Source organism: Ambystoma mexicanum, chromosome 11, assembly GCF_040938575.1.
Source record: "Ambystoma mexicanum isolate Mex_15411 chromosome 11, UKY_AmexF1_1, whole genome shotgun sequence".
Classification (NCBI taxonomy): domain Eukaryota; kingdom Metazoa; phylum Chordata; class Amphibia; order Caudata; family Ambystomatidae; genus Ambystoma; species Ambystoma mexicanum.
The window spans coordinates 1,189,423,612-1,189,447,323 of record NC_090934.1 but is presented as its reverse complement, the minus strand read 5'-3'; positions in this window follow the sequence as shown (position 1 = coordinate 1,189,447,323).

Here is a 23,712-nt window from a genome sequence, read left to right as displayed (position 1 = left end):
AAGGATTGTTCTCTTTAGGCAATATTTCAATTCGATTTAGGTATAAAAGGTGTGCACCTTTTATATTTTCCCAGCCACATTATAGGAAAAGCTCCTCTCTTGGATTTTCCAGTTATTCATAATTATTCATCAGATAGACATGTGCTTATTTGTACACTGCACGTTTTTCTTCGATTGAGAAAGACCAATTTAATTTATGTGGCTCACACCTCCTGATGAGTATCTCTTTGTAAAACTAAGTATCCACCGAAATGGTGTAAAAGATAGATCGAGTGGGTCAAAGAGAGGCTTATAATTTTTCTCTTATAACGCGCTTCATACAAGAGACCAGTTTCTAAGCGCAAGACCGGGATTCGTATCTGTGTTGCTATGCACTGTCTTGTGTTGAAGACAAACGCGTTGCCTTAGACCTATCCTCCCGGCTTAATAGATATCTATCTATCTGCATTTTTGTATTGCGCCACAAACCTAAGGCCTCAGGGCATCAGGGAGATATGCAACCATCAGGTCGCAGAGGGAGGAGGGGTAGGGTCGACAGCTAAATGTAACCTGCAGCCAACACATCCCGGTCCTGGTGGGTTACTGATACAGGTTTTCTTGATGTGCTGGGCCTTGTAGTCCTATCTCCTCAAAAGGGGGTAATTTTTGGGACATGTAACGTAAATTTAACCCCTATGCTTCACGTTTTCCCTGCAGTTTTTTCAAGTCAGTTGTTAGCAAAGAGACAGCTTATGCATGAGGGTTTACCATGGACAGAATGCAGAAAAGCAAACACGCAACTGATAGTGGGCTTGCAGGTACTTGGGGTGGGGGGGGCATTGAGTGTTGGTTGAACCCACTCCTGTCAAGATTTTTAAAATGGTCCTCTAGCCCACCCACAAATTTGAGTCTGGCCCCACCGCTGGTGATGATGTATGTTGGTATCCCCATTATGAGAACAAAATAAAGGGAGAGTACGATCCCACCCATCCTTCCTTGCCATCTGGTCACTGGTGCGCTCCCACAGTCAATAATGTCCAGAATTGGCTGAAATGATATAGTGCATAGAGATGTTGCAGACAGATTTAGCAGCCTCTCTGTTAATGATCCTCTACCTCTTGACCCGTGATGGTGCTGTGATATGTATTGTGACTGGTAGGAGCTTGGTTGTAGTCCAGTTACACTGTAGGCCCAACCTCCACAGGTTTGCTGCAACAATTGTGGCATATCAAATGAGAGGGCATTTAACAAAAAAAGGTTGACATTGACAACCTGAAGTCACACCACAGCATTGATCTTCACCCTGAGATTTATCCTAGCGTCTCAGTGTTTCACATTCCTTTTTGGCTGTCTGAAGGGCCTCATCCGAAAAGGAGAGATTGTTCTAGGTGTTTATAGAGAGTGGCCCAAGTTTCTGTCCAAAAGCTTTTGCCCCTTATCCAACATGCATCTTCTCTTTAGAACAGCTGCCCCTGCAACCTCGTGTCCCACTGCGTTTGCGGCATCCAGAGCTTTCGAATGGATTGTGTCCACGTATTCCTCTCACGTATTCCTCATCTTTAATATACTCAGATATCCTGCTTGTAGCTCGGAAATGTTTCACAGCAGAGAGTGCTGTGTGTCATTGTCACCGACCTAGTGTCCCTCAACGGCCTCTGTCCATCTCGAGCATGACATTGCGTTGGTATAAATGGCACGCACCGCGCCCGTTGCTTACATTCTGTTTTTCCACACAGCTGCTCAAAATGGTTCACTTGCCTCAGCGATACTACGCACTTTGAATTACTCTATGTCTACCCCGAAAACAGTATTCAAAAGATGTACAGATTGCGGCTCTGTGATGTCAATAATGGATCCACATCGGGTATGTCTTTGGTGTTTGGAACGGGCCACAAAGTCAATGACTGTGGCTCCTGTCAATCTATCACAGGGAAGACATTAAAAGAGAGGAAGGGAAACATTCCTCCAAGTCTGCTTCAACTTCTCCACCGAAGGTACGATCTTCCAAGGGTAAGAGTTTGCGAGAGGTTTCTCCTCACCAGGCCAAGATACGCAGCTGTCATGACTCACTCTTTCCCCTTGCGACACCGCTTCTCCCTCCGTAATGCCTGGTCCTTGCCTTGGTGTTTTTCACAACATCCTTATCGCCGCCTGCACTGAAAAGACTACAATTCCCAGGCATACTAGCGGTCACGTGATCCGGATTACCATCTTTCCTACGTGCGTGTGATGGCTTCGGTGCTCCTAAACCGTTGCCCTGCCTCGGAAAGTAGCGTTTCTTGAGTTTCTGTTTTCATTGGATTTTCCTGTTGCCGACCCGGACCGCTCCTTTGGATTGCCTCATTGAACGTTCCCTGCCGCTTGCTGCTTCGTGTCTCTCTGGTATCGGACCCCGGATTGTGTACTTGTATTGAGTTTGTTTCGCCCTCTAAACTCTGCTGCCCGTCCCCTTCCTGGATTCGTTGGTTCTCTATCAGCCTTATTCGGTGGCCAACGTTCTCCTATTGGTGTTTACACATTACGCCTTCCGCGTATTATTGGGAACTGATCAGCTGTTTTGCTACACGCTCCCTGCACCACTCTAACTAGCATGTCTACTAATCACCTACTGCTCTGCACCTTTTTCTGTCACATTGGATTCGGTGGCATAACTTTATGGATGCTCTGCATGGGATTCACTTGGTGTTTCTTTTTGGGCGCTTTGCTGAGGATTCAGAAGAGGATTTTTGTTGGCTTTTGTTTTTTCTTTTTTGTTGTTACTGATTTAATCAAGGACTGATTGGGATGCTTTGCTGCTTCGTCACGGATCACATCCAGGAACTGAAAGAAACTTTCTGGGATGCTCTGCTGTATGTTTCCTTTTTTCCCTTTTGTTTTCTAAAGACTTTAGTTTGTGCCCTCGTGCTGTATGGGTCAGGGCCATTGAACTTGGCAATCACTTCAAAAGGCACTCATCTCTACAAGTAGGTTTCCAGCACTTTCACCTTTCACCGCAGGTAAGAGTGGGAAGGTGGAGGGTGGTGCAGTTGGGACCAGTGGTTTATTAAGGTATTCATTTTCCACTGTGTCTGTTTGTTTTTCCTCCCATTAGCTCTGTTGCTGCTCCTGCCTTTCCACTCAAGCCCCTAGCTTGCCAGGTTGATTATTATCCTGCCGGCTGCGCTCTTGGGGGGAAAGTCTTTGTTTCGCCCTTTTCAAGAATCAAAGACCACGTGGAATAGCCTATTGGCTTTACACTGGTGGCTAACGCACCTCCAGACACAACAGATTTAGGAACCCTTTTACGCCTGTCAGTATGGATCCTGGGGCTGATCAGTTCAATACTCTTATACAGGCTTTTTCTGCCTTACGCACTGACATGGCGTCCACCCATGTGACCTTGCATCAACGCATGGACGTTCTACAGAGCTTCGTGCTGCCACTACCTCATGATGAGGAGGTCGGTGATGCTGCAGCAGCCGCACCTTCCCCTGCTCCGGCTCCTATCCTTTTGCCAGGTCCGTTTCCTTTGGCCCCTCCCGAACGATTCTTTGGGGACCTTAAAACTTACCGCACTTTTATAAATCAGTGCAAGTTACACTTTATTTGTCGACCTCTAGCATTCCCGGATGCCACCACTAAGGCTGCTTTTATACTCTCCCATTTAGGGGGAACAGCAGCAGCATGGGCCAAACCTCTACTTGAAGCCGATGCTCCGGCTTTATGTGATTCTGATACACTCCTCCAGGCGATGAACGCCGTGTTTGATACAAGGTAGAAAGCCCAAGCCTCTGACCTCGAGTTTCTTGCCATAGCTCAAGGAAAGCAAGATTTACTTTCGTACCTCGCCCGGTTTAATCAACTGGCAGTGGAGACTAACTGGCCTGAGCAGAAAAAGGCGGCCGTTTTTTTTATAAAGGCCTCTCAGACGATTTGAAAGATGCCTTGTCAGTGGTACCATCTATTCCCACTGGGTTTCCTGAGTTATTAGACCTGGTACTACAGGTTGATGCTCTTCTCCAGCAACGTCGGGGTGAACACCGGGTACCTGAGTTCCGTTCTACCAAAAATGGTGCTGGCTCCTTGTCTAGTCCTGGGGATCCCGAACCCATGCAAATTGGGGCGATCAAAGGCCCTTTAACCAAAGCAGAAAGAGAGACGGATGACTCATAACCTTTGTGGTCAAACTGGCCATTTCATCCGTGTCTTCCCTAAAAGACCAAGTAAGAGTACGGGAAACGCCAAGACTCGTCCTTAGACCGAGCCGGCAGGATGAGTCAACCCATATACGGCTCGGGTGATTCCCTATGTTCCTCGCATGTCTATATCTCCATGGATTTTACAGTGCCCCATCTAGATTCATTCAATAATGATAGACTCGGGTGCTAGTTCCAACTATATGGATATCCATCTGGCACAATGATATGGACTTCCTATCGTAGCTAAAGAATGTACTGAGGAGGTCTGTGGCGTGGACCGTTCACGTTTGGCCTCTGGGCATGTGTAACGCTCACCTTGTATCCACAGGGACGCCGCCCGACTTGACTGGTTCACTTCCGACTCGGATTCACATCTCCCGGGGACTCGTTCTGCCGTGGATCTATTCTGGAAGACATGACTTCTGTTTTAGCCACAATCTCCTTCTCTCCGGGGCCCACCGCCCAAGTGCTCCCCAGCGACCCCCCTAGAGTCTTCCTCAACTTGTATCTCAATAAGGTGCGCTCTTCGTCCTGCTGGTCTGTGCAGGGGCGCATCATGGCTGGGCACCTTACAGCCAAGTTACTTCACTGGCGTGGGCCGAGAGTCCAATGGGAACTCCATCTGTCATATGAGCCTGGTGCCAAAGGCGCCAGGACTGGCTCCAGGACAGCCGAGAGGGGCATGATTGGGCCCTTGAGGCCTTGCAGGAACACTGTGGTGAGGCCCAGAGACCCCGAGTCCCAAGGCCAGGGGCTGTAGCCATGACAGCACTCCCCCAAGGCCCCTCTCACGGTGGCTCTTCTGTCCGGTCCCGGCTTGGTGGGGTACTCCTGATGAAAACATCGTATTAGACGTGGTGCGTGAATGTAATCACTGGGCTCCCATGTTCTGTCCTGTGGGCCATACCCTTTCCAGTCTACTAAATAGTAAAGTTTTGTTCTAACATACTTTGAGTCTAGAATGTCTTTTACTTCAAATTCTGTCTCTCCGTGGATCATCACAGGTCCCGGTGGGGTAGTTACTCGAGTCCCAGGCTGAACTGGTTTCAAAAGGGATACATGAAATAACGGGTGTATCTGCATGTTGATCGGCAGCGTCAGTGTAACTGCTGCTGGGTTTATGATGGACTCAATGGGGAACGGCCCCAGGAATCGTGGGCGGAAATTCCGGGTTCCTTTTAGAGGCGCATGCTTAGATGCTAACCACACTCTGTCCCCTACTTGGTAGTCGGGGGCCTTTTCACAATGCTGGTCCGCGTATTTCTTCTGGCAAACTTTAGCTTGGCGCAAATGTTCAATGGCTTTTGTGAAAGTTTGCGAAATGGTCACGTGTAGGGTCTTGATGGCTGGCATTTCCAGAGTCGTAGGAGTGTCCAGTTCTGACGTGCGTGGGTGTCTGCCATACACAGTAAAGAAGAGAGTTTGCACGGTACCGCTGTGTAGTGAATTATTATAGGCATACTCAGCGATCCACAATTAGTCTTTCCAATCCCCTTCCACTTGGTGAAGCATGCAGCGCAAGTATTGTTCGAGCATCAGGTTTGTGCTCTCCATTTGACCATCCGTTTGGGGTGATGGCTAGTGGATAGTCGAGTGTCTATTTGGGCCATCGAGCAACATTTCCTCCAGAAGTTGGACACAAATTGGGTACCTCGATCTGAGATCAAGACTGACGGGAACCCATGTAGCCCTACCATGTGTTCAAGGAAGGTTTTAGCCAGATTGGATGCGTTTGGTAGTCCTTTAAATGGAAAGAAATGCGCCATCTTGGAGAACAGGTCTACGATCACTAGGATGGTGATATAACCTTTTCAAGAGGGTAGGTTGGTGATGAAGTCAAGAGGCAACGTGTGCCACAGAACCGACGGGATGTCCAGTGGTTGCAGGAGCCCAGCTAGTTTTTGTTTTGATGATTTATTTTGAGCACAGATACCATAGGAGGTGATGAATTGAATGACATCTCTGCGCCACGTTGGCCACCAGTAACTTCTTTTCACCTTTGCCAGGGTTTTAGCAATTCCCGGGTGGTCTTACATGAGGGAGTCATGATACTCCGAGATAACCTGTTATTGAAGCTCTTTCTCAGGCACAAATAACCGACCCTTGTAGTAAGGTAATTGGTCCTTAACATTATAGTGGTCCCCTCTCGAATTCCATTCATGTAGTTGTTCCTGAGTCATTACTTGTCGGATTTCCTGCAGCAGCTCATCTTGCGTCATGGTGGTTGTAATGCCTAAAAGCCGGTCACCCGTAATGATGGCCACAGGATCAGGAGGTATATACACCAGCTCGTTGGTGCCCATGCGTAAAAGGGCATCAGCTTTGCCATTTTTTACTCCAGGCTGGAACGTGAACACATAGTCGTACTCCGCGAAGAAAAGGTCCCAGCGTAGTTGTCGAGAGGATTGAGCCTTCGCACTCTTCAGGTATTGTAGATTTCGGTGGTCAGTTATCACCATGAAAGTGTGTCTGGCTCCCAACAGATAATGTCCCCAGGCCTTGAAGGCCGCTTTTATGGCCAGGAGCTCTTTATCAGTGATGGCATAATTGAGTTCAAGTGGTGAGAATTTTCGTGACCAGAAAGCCACAGGATGTAATTGGCTGGTGTGTGGGTCCCTTTGTGAAAGTATGGCACCCATCGCCATGCTGCAAGCATCTGTCTCCACCACATATGGAAGGTCTGGGCGAGGATGTCGTAAGATTGGAGTGGTAGTGAATTTTGCCTTGAGTTCTTGAAAGGCTTTTTCTGCCTCTTCAGTCCATTGGAATGTCTTGTTACACTTCCTTAATAACGAGGTGATCGGGTGTCCTATTTGCGAGAATCCTGGGATGAATCGGCGGTAAAAGTTTGCAGGCTCTGGACTCCCTTGAATGAGCTTGGGGCTGGCCAATTGAGGACAGCATCAACCTTGTGCATATTCATTCATATTTCTTTTGGAGTGAGGATAAATCCCAGGAACTCTACTTCTGTAACGTGGAATGAACATTTCTCAAGTTTGGCATAGAGATGATGTTGACGGAGCTTGGCAAGGACAGACCGTACATGCTTAACATGATCCTGATCTGAGGCCGAATATACCAGGTTGTCATCTATATAGACTAAGGTGAAGACATCAATCAGCTCCTCAGAACATCGTTCATGAAATATTGGAATGCGGCCGGGGAATTGCACAGGCCAAATGGCATTACTTGATATTTGTATAAGCCATATTTGGTACGGAATGCCGTTTTCCATTCGTCCCCTTCTTTAATGCACACAAGATGGTAGGCTCCTCTAAGGTCCAATTTCATGTAGATTTGGGCATCTTTAAGTTGGTCTAACAATTCCGGGATCAGGGGTAAGGGGTAGCGGTTCTTGACGGTGACTTGGTTCAATGTGCGGTAGTCGATGCAGGTCCTCAATTCTCCTTCCTTCTTCGGCACAAAGAATAAGGGAGACGCTGCTGAAGTCTTTGAGGGGCGGATGAAACCGTTGGCCAGATATTGTTTCAGATATAACTTCAAATGTTGGTTCTCGGGTTCAGTGAGTGGGTAGATACGGCCACAAGGAATTTGGGCACCAGGTATCAGATCGATCTGGCAATCATAGGGTCTGTGGGGCGGCAAGGTATTCGCTTGTTCTTTTTGGAACACATCTTGAAAGTCCTGATATTGAATTGGTAGGGTAGCAACCACACCTAAGACACTTATCGCCCCTTCCTGAACGGCTGAGTCTGTATGCTTACCCTTCCTTCCTTTGGGATAGCAGGTATGTGTGCAATCATGGGAGAAGACCAACTCTCGGGCACGCCAGTTGATCTGTGGATTATGTGCGACCAGCCATGGCATCCCTAGGATTAATCAGAACTGTGGTGCTTTAATGCGGTCAAAAGTGATTGATTCTTGATGACCATCCTGACATAAGAGGGTGAGATCAGTGGTACATTCAGACACGGGACCAGAGGCAATTTCGGTGCCATTTACAGTGGTTACAGTCTCTGTGGTGGGCTTTGAGCAGAGTGGGAGCCCCATCTTTGCTGCAAGATCCTGGTCCATGTAATTCCCCACGGCTCCGCTATCAATGTAAGCTTCTAACGAATGCATCTCTGATGGCTGTTGATGGGTGATCAGGATCACAGGTAAAGCAAAATGGGAGGTCTGTAATTGGATTTCTTTGCTCGACAATTGGACCCCTACAATTGCCGGGCTTGGTAGTTTTCCGACTCCTCACTTGGTTTCTCCTTGTCTGTAGCTCCTACGGTTCTTCTTGGTGTTTTTACCGGGCACTCCTTAAGGAAATGGCCTGTCTTTCTGCAGTACAGGCATAGCTGCTGTTCCCTCCTCTTGTCCCTTTCCGCTTTGGTTAGAGGGGGTCTAACTCCTCATAGTTGCATTGGTTCTGCAGAACTTTCTGTTCCCCGCTGGGCATGATCTTTGGGGCGCACGAACATGGGGCGTGCATCTGGTTTACTTCGATTTGTTCTCTGATCTTGCAACCGATGGTCAAGTTGAACTACCAGATTAATTAACTCGGCACAGTCCTTGGGTGGATCCACTACTTGAGCAAGTACATACTTTAACTCCCCTTGCAAGCCCCAGTGGAATAAGGTGGTCCTTTTGTCCTCTGGCCACTCTGCTTCGCCAACAAGCCTATTAAAGGCAGCTATGTATGTCAATAGATCTTGGTTTCCTTGACGGAGGGGCAAGAGTTCATTGTCTAAGGCCTGTCCATGAGAACGATGGGCGAAGAGCTTTTCCAACTCCTGTTGAAAGCCCCCAAAATCGGGTAACAGCGTATCATCCCGGCTAATGAACGGTACCGACCAGTCTGCTGCACTGCCACTGAAGTAGGACAACACAAAGGCCACTCGCGACTGGTCATTGAGAAACGCCCCAGGTCTACACAAAAAGTGGAGGCGACATTGATTCATAAAAGTCGTGTATCTTCGGGGATCCCCTGAGAAACTCTCCGGTGGAGCAAGTGCAACTGCCCCAGGAAGGGTGATCTGCACCGGATTGCTCGTGGGGGTTGGCATTGATGGGCTAATTCCAGGCAAAGGGGCTTGTCCGGCCTGTGATTGAAGGAGTTGCCTGCCGAGATCATCAGTTCATTCTTTGGCCACAGTTAGTTCTCTCCACAAGGCATTGGTTTCTTGTTGGGCTGAATGTACCTCTGTGCGTAACTGCCCCAACAACTGAGCCAACTGGTCGGTTTCTGAGGTTTCCATACTGGGCGCCCCGGTGGATTGTTATGTTTGGGCTTCGCGTTCTGTAATGCTCACTTTGTATCCACAGGGACGCCACCCGACTTGACTGGTTCGCTTCCGACTCGGATTCACCTCACCCGGGGACTCGTTCTGCCGTGGATCTATTCTGGAAGACAGGAGTTCTGTTTTAGCCACAATCTCCTTCTCTCCGGGGCCCACCTCCCAAGTGCTCCCCAGCGACCCCCTTAGAGTCTTCCTCACCTTGTATCTCGATAAGGTGCGCTCTCCGTCCTGCTGTTCTGTGCAGGGGCGCGTCGTGGCTGGGCACCTTATAGCCAAGTTACTTCACTCGCGTGGGCCCGGGAGTCCAGTCCTGCTGCGACTCCGCTCTTGAGGTAAGTCTTTAGTTCTTAAAGAGCGTTTGTCTGTAATAGTGGTTGCCCTGTCAATCTCCTCTTTTTCTCGTAGGTGCAGAAAGGATGATGAAGACGTCGAGGTGATGGAGAGGGCGATCCTCGAGAAGGTAAATGAATGCGCGAAGTGCAGCGCTATGAGCATCTTTGGAATTTGGCTAACCTGTGCTGTTCTTCCCTTGCAGGTCGCCGAGAAGTTCCTGGAAGAAGTGCGATCAGATAGAAGTGGAACGTAGAGTGGAAGATGTCCGGACCGCTATCGAATACCAGGAGAGCTTCGGTAGGTAAGCGCACGTCTAAAGGGCGTTGGGATCGGAAGACGAGCGCTTACTAAATGTCCTCTTCTCTCTCTCTCCCTAGGATTTTGCTTGTAGGAGAAGACAGGTTCCAGAGAAGACACCGGAGCGATCGAGGAGCTGGATTGCTGAAACAGGTAAGGAGGAATAATGATGTTCTTCTTTTCTCCCCAGATGCAGACCTGGAATGCTGCGAGCAGGTCTCGGTGAACATCACGCTACGAGTGCAGAACAACGCAAAGCGCATGCCTCAGCTCAGGCGTGGCTTAAATAGCTTACAGGTATCCCAGGTGCCTCTAGGGCAGACTGCATGGTTCAGTTCCAAACCAAACATGTGGGGGCAGCCATGTTGGTCCATTCCCCAATGGGAACTCCATCTGTCATATGAGCCTGGCGCTAAAGGCGCCAGGACTGGCTCCAGGACAGGGGGGCATGATTGGGCCTTTGAGGCCTCCCAGGAACACTGTGGCGAGGCCCAGAAACCCGAGTACCAAGGCCAGGGGCTGTGGCCATGACAGCATTTCACGGAACAAACCTGCCCTGTTGAAATGACAACAGCAGAAGGCCACTCCGAGTGGATTATGTTTGACCTAATATCAGCGCCCCAGTTCGGAATAATATTGGGCCTTTCTTGGCTTCAGACACCTAATCCTGTCATTGATTGGACGAAGAAAACCATCCGGTTTTCTTCAGCCTTTTGTACCACACAGTGTTTTCATACCCGAGAAGCAACTGCATTATCTTCTTGTCTAGCCTTGTTGTCTAATGTCCCCACGGTCAGTGCCACCGTACAAGTGTCACTTCCGGACCTGCCATCAGTATATCGGGAGTTTGCTGATGTCTTTGACAAGGGCCTCTCTCAGCAGCTCCCCCTACATCAGAGCTATGACTGCCCTATTGATTTGGTGCCCGGAGCTGTCCTTCCGCATGGTTGAGTTTATTCTTTGACCCAAAAGGAACAGGAACATCTCTGCGAGTATGTGGAGAAAGCGGTACACTTGGGCCATATACGTCCTTCTCGATGCCCGGTAGCCACCCCGATTATCTTTGTGCCTAAAAAGGAAGGGGATTTACGCCCTAGTGTGGATTATAGAGCCCTAAACAAGATTACGATAAAGAACCAGTACCCTTTGCCATTGATATCGGAACTCCGCGACTGCTTCTCCTCTTCTACTAGCTTTACCAAACTCGATCTAAGAGGAGCGTACAATCTGGTACGAATCTGACGGGGGGATGAATGGAAAACTGCGTTTAAAACAAAGTTCGGGCTGTACAAGTATTGCATCATGCCTTTTGGCCTAGGCAATGCACCGGCCACCTTCCAACACTTTATTAATGATATCTTCAGGGATATGTTGAACTGCTATCTGGTGGTCTACTTGGACGATATTCTCATCTTTTCCAATACTGAGCAACATGTGCACTCTGTATAACAGCGTCTTCGAGAACACTCATGGTTTCAGTGGAATTCCTGGGTTTTCAGATATCGGCCCAAGTGGTACATATGTGTTCCTCCAAGGTAAGAGCTGTACTGGAGTGGCTGGTCCTGATGACTCTGAAAGTACTACAATCCTTTTTGGGTTTTGCCAACTTTTATCAGAGGTTTATTGCAGCATTTTCCTCTATAGCAGCACCCCTCACATGCCTAACAAGTCCTTCCGTTCCATTTGTCTGGGACGAAAAAGCACAACAAGCTTTCCAGACATTGAAGGAAGCCTTTACATCAGCCCCGGTCTTACAGCATCTGGACCCTTTGCTTCCTTTTGTAGTGGAAGCTGATGCCTCTGCTATAGCAGTAGGGCCTATTCTGTCTCAGATGTGTCCTTCCACACAACGTCTACACCCTGTGGTATATTACTCTCAGGCTTTGTCTCCAGCAGAGAGGAATTATACCATCATGGACAGAGAATTGCTTGCGATAGGGGCAGCATTTAAAGAATGGAGGCACCATCTCCTGGGGGCCAGGCATCCAGTTACGGTCTATACCGACCATCGCAATTTGCAAGCCCTATCTAACAGCAAGTGCACCAATGCTCGTCAAATAAGGTGGCATTTGTTTTTCACTCTGTTTGATTTTGTAGTAACATATCATCCTGGTCCTTCTCATGGAAAAGCCGAAGCCTTATCCTGTATCAGCACGGAGCTGGTGAGTCCAAAACCAAAAACACCTGTTCTGCCTCATGGGTCGGTGGTTTGTGTCTGCTCAGTTTCCTTGTCACTTTTAGATCAGCTATGACAATGTACCAAGGATCATGCAGACACAGTGGCTTCTTTAGGAACCAATATTGAATCCGGCCTCCCTTATGTGAACAGATTGCTGTGTTTACCTGACAATCGTTCCCGTTTGAAAGCCTTGGAGTGGTCACACGATACCCGGTTGGCTGCTCATCCAGGTCAGACCAAGACCTATGACCTCTTGCATCGATGGTGTTGGTGGCCTGGCATGAAGAAAGACACCAACCTATATGTATCCAAATGCGCTACATGCGTCCAGTGTAAAACGCAACCAGATAAGCCAGTTGGTCTACTACAACGCATGCCTCAACCCCCACGACCCTGGTACATGGATGCACTCGACTTTGTGGTAGAGTTACTGCTTGTTAAAGGCATGTCTGCCATCCTGGTTGTAGTGGATGTGCTCACCAAAATGGCGCGATTCATTCCATGCCCAGGAATACTGTCTGCTACCTTGTTAACCACCTTGTTTTATGATCACGTGGTTCGTTTCTTTGGTTTACCCTCTGTGATGGTATCTGATCAGGGTTCACAGTTTACGTCACGTTTTTGGTGGGCCTTGACCAAGTCCTTGGGTGTGGACGCATGTCTTTCCTCTTCATACCATCCCCAGACGGATGGACAGACCGAACGAACAAATGCAACAGTATCTCTGTTGCCTTTGTATGCAGTTTCAGTCAGATTGGCTATCGGATTTGGGGGCGGCCGAATTTGCCTATAACAATTCGTGGCATTCATCCGTGGGGTGTTCCCCATTCTATGCCTTGTACGTTCAACACTCTCGAACTATACCTCCAATCTTGCCATCAATGGTGTTGGTAACGGCAGCTAAAATGGCACGTACCAGGCTCATGGCCATCCACGCTGCAGTTTCCCACCATCTTCTGCTTGCTCAACAACGTTCGAAATTCCAAGCGGATAAGCATCGTCTTCCAGTGCCGGTTTACAATCTGGGTGACCAGGTTTGGCTTTCCACAAAGAATTTACGATTAAAAGGGAAACGCAAGCTGCTACCCCGTTTTGTGGGCCCTTATGTGATTCTGCAGTGCCTTAACCCTGTTGCTTTTCGCTTGGATATACCTTCGCATTGGTGAGTTCACCCTGTGTTCCATGTTTCCTTGCTTCGCCCCTTTGTCTCTGGTACCCGACTCCCTGTTACTCCTGCTCCTGTCATCGCTCACAGCCAGGATGAATATGAGGTCCAGGCTATTCTGGACACATGTGAGCACCGTGGTCTGCGTTATTACCTTATTGACTGGAAGAGGTATGGTCCCAAGGGCAGGACTTGGGAACTGGTGTCTAACATTCATGCTCCCCAGCTGGTACAGGCCTTTTGGAGGTCTCGTAGTTTGTCTTCTGCTGGGGGGCATCATTGCGAGGGGGTACTGTCATGACTCGCTCTTTCCCCTTCTGACACGCTTCTCCCTCCGTAATGGCTGGTCCTTGCCTTGGCGCTTTTCACAACATCCTTATCGCCGCCTGCACTGAAAAGACTACAATTCCCAGGCATACTAGTGGTCACGTGATAAGGATTACCATCTTTCCTACGTGCGTGCGACGTGTCTGTTTATACAGCAGACACTCCATGGCTTTGGTGCTCCTAAACCGTTGCCCTGCCTCGGAAAGTAGCGTTTCTTGAGTTTCTGTTTTCATTGGATTTTCCTGTTGCCGACCCGGACCGCTCCTTTGGATTGCCTCATTGAACGTTCCCTGCCGGCTTGCTGCTTCGTGTCTCTCTGGTATCTGACCCCGGATTTTGTACTTGGATTGTGTTTGTCTCGCCCTCTAAACTCTGCTGCCTGTCCTCTTCCTGGATACGTTGGTTCTCTATCAGCCTTATTTAGTGGCCAACATTCTCCTATTGGTGTTGACACATTACGCCTTCCGCATATTATTGGGAACTGATCAGCTGTTTTGCTGCACGCTCCCTGCACCTCTCTAACTAGCGTGTCTACTAATCACCTACTGCTCTGCACCGTTTTCTGTCACATTGGATTCAGTGGCATAACTTTATGGACGCTCTGCATGGGATTCACTTGGTGTTTCTTTTTGGATGCTTTGCTGACGATTCAGAAGAGGATTTTTGTTGGCTTTTGTTTTTTCTTTTTTGTTGTTACTGATTTAATCAAGGACTGATTGGGGCGCTTTGCTGCTTCTTCACGGATCACATCCAGGAACTGAAAGAAACATTCTGGGACGCTCTGCTGTAGGTTTCCTTTTTTCCCTTTTGTTTTCTAAAGACTTTAGTTTGCACCCTCATGCCGTACTGGTCAGGGTCGTTGAACTGGACCTTTACTCAGGAACTTTGGCTATCACTTCAAAAGGCACTCATCTCTACAAGTATGTTTCCATCGCTTTCACCTTTCACCGCAGGTAAGAGTGGGAAGGTGGAGGGTGGTGCGGTTGGGGCCAGTGGTTTATCAAGGTATTCATTTTCCACTGTGTCTGTTTGTTTTTCCTCCCATTGGCTCTGTTGCTGCTCCTGGCTTTCCACTCAAGCCCCTAGCCTGCCATGTTAATTATTATCCTGCCGGCTGCGCTCTTGGGGGGAAGTCTTTGTTTCACCATTTTCAAGAATCAAAGACCACGTGGAATAACTTGTTGGCTTTGCACTGGTGGCTAATGCACCTCCAGACACAACAGCAGCAAGCATGCAAAACGTTCCAGGTTGCGGTCTTGTCACTCTTCTTCGTCCTCAAGGAAATCCAGAAAGAGACGCCATCGGTATCGATCTCTTCCGATTCCTCACCCAAGGAAAAACTGTTGAGTTTTCTAAAAAAACAACTTCTAAAGCCAAGTAGGAACATTTCCAACTGGAAATGATGAAGGTATTTGCGAAAGTGGCCACTTCGGAGAAGCCAAAAAAGGCTTCTGACCACATAGACCAACAGGGCGTCGACAAAAACCTCTGTTTGTGCGCCCAAGAACAAGGACAGAAAGGTTTCGAAGGCCCCTCGAACACCCCTTGTGGACTGGACACCTTGCGAGAAAAAGATTCTTACTCCACCTAAGACTATTCCGTCGAATGTATCTGTCTAGTCCTTCGACATCCTTGATGAGCCAGTCTAAGGCGTTCAAGCCTAAGGCAAAGAAAGACTTCTTTAGGCCTACAAGCTCAATTTATGAGGAGGAGGAAAGCCCAGTATTTGGATTTGGTTTGTATTATGGCACACCTGGTGTCCCAGAAGAGCTCATCTGAGAGGAATCTAGGATGAGGGATCTGGTAGACACACTTAAAGGAGCTAGTGGGCGGGACACTTTGAGAGGTGGAATTTGGTGCACTTGAGGGATCTTGATATGCAGATGCATTATACAGATCTGTAATTATTTTTATTTTTTTTATTAAGCATTTAGCGTAAATTAATAGAAACTTTTTTGCTTTAACATCCTAATTAGTCTTTCTCATCAAGCCAAACAATCGAAAAAATCCATAAGTCCTTTAGTTTCCTGACCATTATCAGTTCATCATTCCAATGTTGTCATTTAGTGGCCTTGATGTCTGTTTTACGTTTGGCAATTTGTAACCAGATTTTGGCTGCGACTAATTTGATTCAGTTGCATGTTGTCTTGTCCAGATAGTCTTGATAGCATCACATCTAAGAACAAGCCCAACCCTCTTGCTGTTCTGTTATTGAGAACAACAAACAAGGCTTCCCACCAGGAATCAGAGTTCAAACCACATGACAAGGGCAAAGAGCATTGGAGTAACTTTTCTCTCTGTTTTTAACTCTTTACAAAATATGGATATATGTTGTAATGATTATTCATGTTTGTTACATAAACAGCATTTATCGTCCACTGAAACACCATATTTCTTGATTCTGTTTTGTTCTTAGAATGTTTAATCCAAAGCGTAATATGGCATCCCTTTGCTTCGGATTTGCACTCTTCTTCAAATAGGGAGCTTTTTTGGGAAATTAACCAGTTTGGTTGGTAGCGTATGTGTTTTGGAGCCTGCACGCCCAGCTTCTTTTTGGGCCCCATCAACTGATAGCAGTGCTACTTTTACTTTTTTGGGATTGTTGCATAATGTTTCAGCACTGGTGCACATATTCTCCAAGTTTTCTTTGCATTTAGATCTCCAGATGTTGAGGGGGCAAGAGGTGGCAACTTCGTTTTGGGACTTCATTATTTTATACTGTGGGGGGCAGTCAATTAGTACCACTTTCTTGTAGGTTAAGGTTTTCCAAATCACATGCACATGTAGTGAATGAAATCCCAGTTCGTGCCTGATCACACTGCTCGGTATGCAATCTGGCATTCTTACGAGTTCTTTTCCAGAATCTGGCCTCCAGTTTATCCCAAGTTTCCCTGGGCATTCTTAGGCAGCTCTCACCTGCATAAGTAATTGCAGGTATAACTTTGATTGTCGAAGTCCACCAGAGGCTGAATTGAAAATGTCCCAAATCCCTTCTTCAATATCAATGCTTGCGATATCAGTTGGTCCATTTTTAGTTCCAAATTGGCATTCCATGGCTTTTTGCCTCAATTGGAGCTGATCACGGCTTCCAAGTATTTTGTGCTGTTAGACACTTTGATTGAAATGTCCTGCAGACACCATTTGAATGATTTATTTATTTTTGAGTGTGCTTTCTTGATTGTTAGAATTTCTGATTTACCAGCATCGATTTGCTGTTTATTGACATCGACGTAGGTCTTTAGCGCATTGAGCTTTCTTTATAACCCTATGGGGGTCATGTCCAACAACACAAGGTCATCTGCATAGAGCAGATGACCTATGGAGTTCCCATTTATGCGTGGTGAGCAGGATCTTTCTGGCCCCAACCATTCTGCAATATCAAGGATGTAAAAGTTATATAGGACTGATGCCAGTGGACACCCTTGTTTCAGCCCTTGTGTGGTTTTTATGCACCGGCTAAGGGTTCCTTTCTGGTTAAGTCGCACTTGTAGGTTGGCGTTGGAGCGTAGAGCTGTGATGGCTGCTAATAGATCTTGAGGGCAGTCCTTTTCCGTCATTTTTTTCCACAAGATCTCTCGGTCTATCGAACGCGGCAGCCATATCAATGAATGCCAGGTATAACTTTTGATTATCCTTTACTGCTTTTAGTTTCAATAGGTTGAGTAATAAGAGGTTTAAACCACAGTCTAAACGTTCCACAAATCCAGACTGTCTCTTGTTGAAATTTCCGCTGGTTATTAGCCATTCTTTTAGTTTCTTCAACAAAATTCCTGCATACAATTTTCCAAGAATATCCAATAAGGATATAGGTTTATAATTTTCTGGTTTTGATCAATCTCCTTTTTTGAAAATTGGTATGACAATTGCGGTCTTCCAGGATTGTGGTATTTGCCTATTGGCATTGATTCTGTTGAAGAGAACATAACACAAGTCTGACCAAAGTTCCGGATCTTGTTTTAAGAAGGAATTTGTCATCCCGTCCGGTCCCGGGGCACGAGATGCATTTACGTTTTTGATGAGTTCGAAGATTTCGTTCCTCTAGAAGGTTATGGCCCAGGGATTTTTATTTGGCGAATTAGGAATGTAAATTGGTTCCAATTAATTTTGCTCATAAATTTTGCCAAAGTGTTGGAGCCATTGCGATTCATGGACGTGATTCATCTGTTTGTGTCCTTTTGTGTTTAACTGGTTGTTTATTAAAGACCAGAAAAAGTTCACTTTTTTGTTTTCTATCACCCTAATAATTTTTTCAGAATCTTGTTGATATAATTGTGCTTGATGGGCCTTCACTCAATTTCGATATTCTGCTGTCACGCTCTTTATCTTTTCTTTTTTTGTTGTTAGATCTTTCTTGTTTAATGCTCGCAGATTTTTAAATAGTTGTTTTTTCTTTTCAACTAGCACTTGCACTTGATCATATTGATGCAGTCTTCTTGTTTGGCAATTCAAGCTCTTTGAGTCCGGCATTCTAAATAAACTGAAGCATGATTCATAATCAGTCTCTGCGGTTGTTTGATTCATCCAATTTTATTGTCGTTTTTAACTGAGGCAACACTACGTTCACTTTGTGTGGCCATTTCCTTTCTTTATTGCTTTTTAAATCACTTATTTGTGGCATTGTTTGTGCACAAGTTAGAATCAATTGACTGTGGTCACTCTTTGTGGTATTCAGAATTTTCATGGATATTATTTGCTGGTACGTGACAAAGTCAACAAAAAAATAATCCAAAGTTGCACTCGCATTATAAGAAGTCCATGTGGCAGATCCTAAAAGGTTGCCTTCCACATTTCCGTTTACCATGTTCAAGTCTCTTATTTTAGTTTCGTTCAGCCATCTTTTAGATCAAGTTGTTTTTTGATTTGTCTGTGGTTTCCCTTCAATGCCGTTTGTCTTGACGCAGTCAATGTTTAGATCACTGCACACAAACAATCTCACATTGTTGAATTCTGCTCTAAGATCGTCTATGTATTTCATGACTGTCATCAAGAATTGATCACCATCCTTGGCTTTACCATTCCAGTACAGATTAAAGAACTGCGTTACTTTCGTGTGGGACGTTGATTGATCTTCCCGCGTTATCACAATTTGTATGAGAGGGGAAGGCGGCATGATTCGTACAATTTTTCCTCTTAAACAATTTTTTACGATGGTCAATAATCCAGCTAAGGGTCTCCCCAAAGTACCCTTGTAAGCTTTGTTTAAATAACAGAAGCGGCCATCTAAAGAAGGAGTTCTTTGTAGCCAACATTCCTGTATGCATATTACATCCGCAGTCAGAAGTTCTTTATTTATTTTTTCAAACAAGTGTTTGAAACCTCTGGAGTTCCATGAACCGTCCCAGAGGTTTCTTTGTTCCTCTGAGTGGTCCATCTATTGTTTGTTCAGGCTCACGAGAGTTGGTGGTAGCCAATCCCTCGAGACTGTGTCATCTATTTTGGTCCCCATGTTAGAGTAATTGATAACTTTTGCTGCTTCATTGTCATTGTGATTACCTTTTACAATGATTCGTAGGGCTCTGGGGCCCCGCAATAATGTTGGCGAAAATCTCATAGGTTTGCTGTGGATATCATCTTCGAGCGCTACCATGTTTCCCAATTTTGGGGGAAGTGGTTTCCGACTTTTTAGTGGGCACTCGGCCAGCGTGGTCTATTTCGTTGCTTTGGGACACTTTGAGATCCAAGCCTAATATCCTAAGGTCTTCAGTGGCTGATCTTATTAGATTCATGATTGCCTTGCAGGCAAGATGTATACATATAAGATCACTTTGTGCTTCAATCGGGAAGGCCACTATTTTAATGTCATTTGGTTCAATCACTCGAAGTTGTGGCACAGAGTGTATTAACCTCGTCAGATGCCCTGTTTAAGATCCGTCATTTGCTTTCAAGATACGCTTGAGGATCAGTTTATGCAACCCCTTTGTTTGTGTATCTGTTTTATAAGCCGGACACTTGTTCTTGTGACTATCCTTTTCCGGTTTAGTTACTAGCTTTCTGCTATTAGCACAGTCGAATTTAGAGTGCTCGAACATCACATCCAAAACTTGTCTTTGTTTTGTCGCATGCTTCCGTTTAATTGCCAGGAGTTCTCTCTTGGCTTGCAGAGTTACAAAATGAGTTACTTGTGTAACTGGAGACTTTAAGTCTTCTGATGGGTCGGCGGTCAATTATTTTCATCATTTGATTCTTCACTCTCCACTTCTATAATACTTTCGTCATAGTGAGTAGACAGGTCCAGTAGCAAATCTTGGTCTCTTTCAGTGGAGTTTATCGTGTCGATCTCATTTTCTGTAGGTCTATTCATAAAAAGCCTTGTTATCGTGTTGGAATTTGATTCCTGGTCCACTTGTTGTCTCGTGTTTGTACTAGATGGTAGATCCATGACTAAAGATTGCTCTCTCATTGGTTACAAATGAAATTTCGTACTCCACCGTTGGATGATATTTTAACTAGTGGTAAGTTCTTGGACTTTTTAGGTTGAGGTTCAACAGTTTTCTTTCTTGCACCCAGATCTTTTCCATTTCCTTCACAATTTGATTTCACTGTTTCAAATAAGGGGAACAATTCTTGTGTTGGTTTGCTGTACCGTGTATGTTGTCCGCCAGTTGCACTCAGGTTACTCTACAGACTTTGAGGCATTGTCTGTGACACTAGTTGTGTTGTGAAAGTGGTTCCCAAAGGCGTCTGTGTCATAAGTTGTGGTGATGGCAACGATCCAGATACTGGTTAGACCACAGTACATGGAGAGAACACAACTTTGTCACTTATGGATGCATTTAACTGGAGTTTCGTAGCCATTAGGTCTGCTATCCTCACAGTGGGTGGTTTGTGTATGTTGGTGAAGGACTATGGCGCTGTCCGACTCTCCTTGATGTTCTGCAGACCTTTCGTATTTATGTTGGATTCTGGTTTTAAGTGCTTTACTATGTCACTAAAGCCACTCAAGGGTGCTCTTTTGTCTTCGCAAGCATCCTCCATCAGGTCAATTAGGGTCCTAAAGATGACATTTTCAGGCTCTTTTTCTCTGGATCTTCTCTCTTTTGTAGCTTCAATATAGGACTCAATATATATTAGCTTTGATTGCATGAGAACTAATAAGGTGGTCTGGTCCTTGTAATTTTCGTGGAGCACTTCGTAAAGTTTAAGAAAAGGAGCCCGTGTTATTGTTAACATAGAGCTAACAGCAGTTCGTGGGTTTGCATATTGGTCAGCTAGTAGTCCTGGCAATCATGACATTTTGTTGAGTGTGTCTTTTAATAGGTCGTTTGTGCTTTAGGCTTTCTCTATCCAGCCGGCATTGGGCCTCCGTATTTTATGATTCCTTGCTGTGAGAGGATGTTGTCGAGTCTGACTCACTAGTTCCAAGATGATTTTTCTCCATCATTTTTGAGACAGGGTAAATTTGTTTAGTTTGTGCTGGACGGCTAGTTTCATTTTGAACCGGAGTTTGAGCCATGTGGTCGTTAAGTGGGCAAGTTCTCACTTTTTTTTGGGGCGCCATTTGCATGGTGGATTTAGTTCTACTTCGGCGATCGCACATTTTCTCCTTCGGCCATAGGGTGTGGAAGTTTCAGGAGGACCGTCAATCCCGGGGAGCAATTCTTCATTCTGAGGAGTCGCGAGATTGTTTGTATTGCGACGGTCATTTTGAGTATCCACGTCCTCAGCTTCCATCTGTACAGAATGGTTATGCGCTCCATTGGGAATTTTTTGTGCGGTCGACAGACTTCCAGGATGTACTTCCGTGCTTCCGTTTCCATCTAAGGCATCTCCCAATTTCAATAAGGTATGAACTGGGTCACAGCGACCGGAGGCTTGTAGTAATTTGTTACAAGAAACCTCTCTCCGTGTGTGAAGATCGGATTGGACTAACGTTACCACCTTTTGCTTGGTAGTTGTATTTTCCATGTTTAAAGTGGGCTGCTACTTTTGCTTAAAATACCATCTTATAGATTTCAAGTCAGAGAGTGATTTTGTCCGAGATTTTTGTTTGGCCCAGCAGGATTTTGACTGGCTCATTAAAGGGTCCTTCAGCACAACGTCTTTGGTCTGAGTTTTCTCCTTTGTCATAATTGACAATTTATTCGTGTTTGATTTCGCAATTGTTTTTATAGTTGTGCTGACGCCATCTGTGTGTAACTCTGCAATGGCAGTTATTATTGTGGTTTTCTTGGTAGAATCGGTAGAGTCCAGGGTAAGCTGGTTTTGTGTTTGAGAAACTGGTAAGGGCATGTTAAGTGGCATTGCTGGTTCTAGCATTTCCTCTATTACGTTCTCGGAGAAATAGCCCAGTGCGTTCATGTAGGCTGGGAAATCTTCATTAAAAGCACGCACAAGCTTTTGTTTATTTTCCAGTGCTTGCTTTTTCCCCGTAATAGTTTTAGGCAATCCCAAGTTAGTATTGTGCAGAGCTTGCACAAGCAGACTTCGTTCGGTTTGCTTGGACTGCTCGGCATCAAGCTTGCACTCATCCTCACGCACGCTCTCCCCATTCACGTCAGTCGAAACCCATGATTCAGGGACTGTGTATGCCACGGCCGCAGGCTCGCGTATGTAGCATCGTGCATACGCGAGTTCCTCTGAGATCGACGGCCATGGGGAGCCGAAGCTCAATGCAAGGTAAGGCGACTGGGGGGCCAGGGATTTTTTTTCATTGGGGTTAAGTGGCTCACCTTGATCTTGTCGCTCTGGCAAGTCGACTGTCGTCTGTGCTGTTATTTTCCAGATATTGGAAGTTTTCCTCACTGTTGTCTCTTCGCTGAACAAAATGCGGGATACCTCAGTTGGGAGAGTACCGAGGTCGGTGCTCACAGGTCATTTCGCTACACGGTAAGTGTGTTTTGGTGCAGCCTCGTGTTCTGAGGGCTGGGTTGTTGAGGGCCGGCTCCATATCGACCCTCGCAAGGCCCTCAGCTAACACTCAGCCAACGCTCTGCCTTCTGGTGGAGGCTTTATTGGTAGCGCCTCCTCCAATGAAGCAGGTAGAAAGACTCTGTAGGTAGGTAGGTCAGGACATCGGGGTGGGATGGCTGACTTTGCTTGCCAACACTTACAGATTTTTACAGACATTACTGATCTGTTATGTCGAAGGTCATTGAATAGCTTGGCTGGGGGTAGGGCTGCAGTGGAATTTGAGCAGGATGATTTAACGGAAATCATGGATAAAGGCTCTGCAAAGGATCCCATCCTTCCATTCCACACTGCAGTCAGAAATAGTCTTGGAAAATTGGAAAAAAACAGACTCTACCCCGGCGGTGAATAAAGACCACACCAAGAAATACAGGCCATCCTGAATTTCTTTCCAAACATCCAAGCCAAGAGCTCTTAGTGGTACAAGCAGCCGCCTCTTACTCCAAAGATGCGGCGTACCCTACGATTCCACTAGACATGGACGATAAGAGTGTGGATACCCCGGGGAAGAGAGTTTTCTCTGCCAGGAGCATGGCTCTAAAGGGGGGGGAATGCCACTTGTGCCTTAGCCAAATTCACTTTTTCTTTGTGGGAGGTGGCTGTGATGATGGCTCAACATATCCCTGAGGTCGGAAGAGAGATAAGGCTTCGTTAATATTATACAGCATGGAAAGGAAACCATGTTTCAATCTCTTCAATCTGGACTAGACACAGCAGACTGTTAGCCGTTCCATGGCTGCCAGGACTGTGTTGAGAAGGTTTGCTTGGGTGACATCAGGTTTTGCACCCAATGTGCAATCAAGAATTTTGGATATGCCCTTTGAGGGCTCACAACGTCTTGGCTCCAGGGCAGATAAAAATTTAGAGAAATTGAAATCCTCTAAAGTAGCCGCTAAATCCCCAAGTGCTGCAATTCGACAGCCACAGCAGGGCTGATCATGTTCTCAGAGTTGGAGGGGACAGCCATTTTGTTTCTACTCCTGTTGGAAGACTGAGAGGCTAGTTCTCTCGGAGGGGACCAATGAGACAGCCTTGTGGGTCACAAGGACGTGGAGGCAGTGGTGCTTCTACACCCTCTGCCATCTGCAGCCTCTGCAA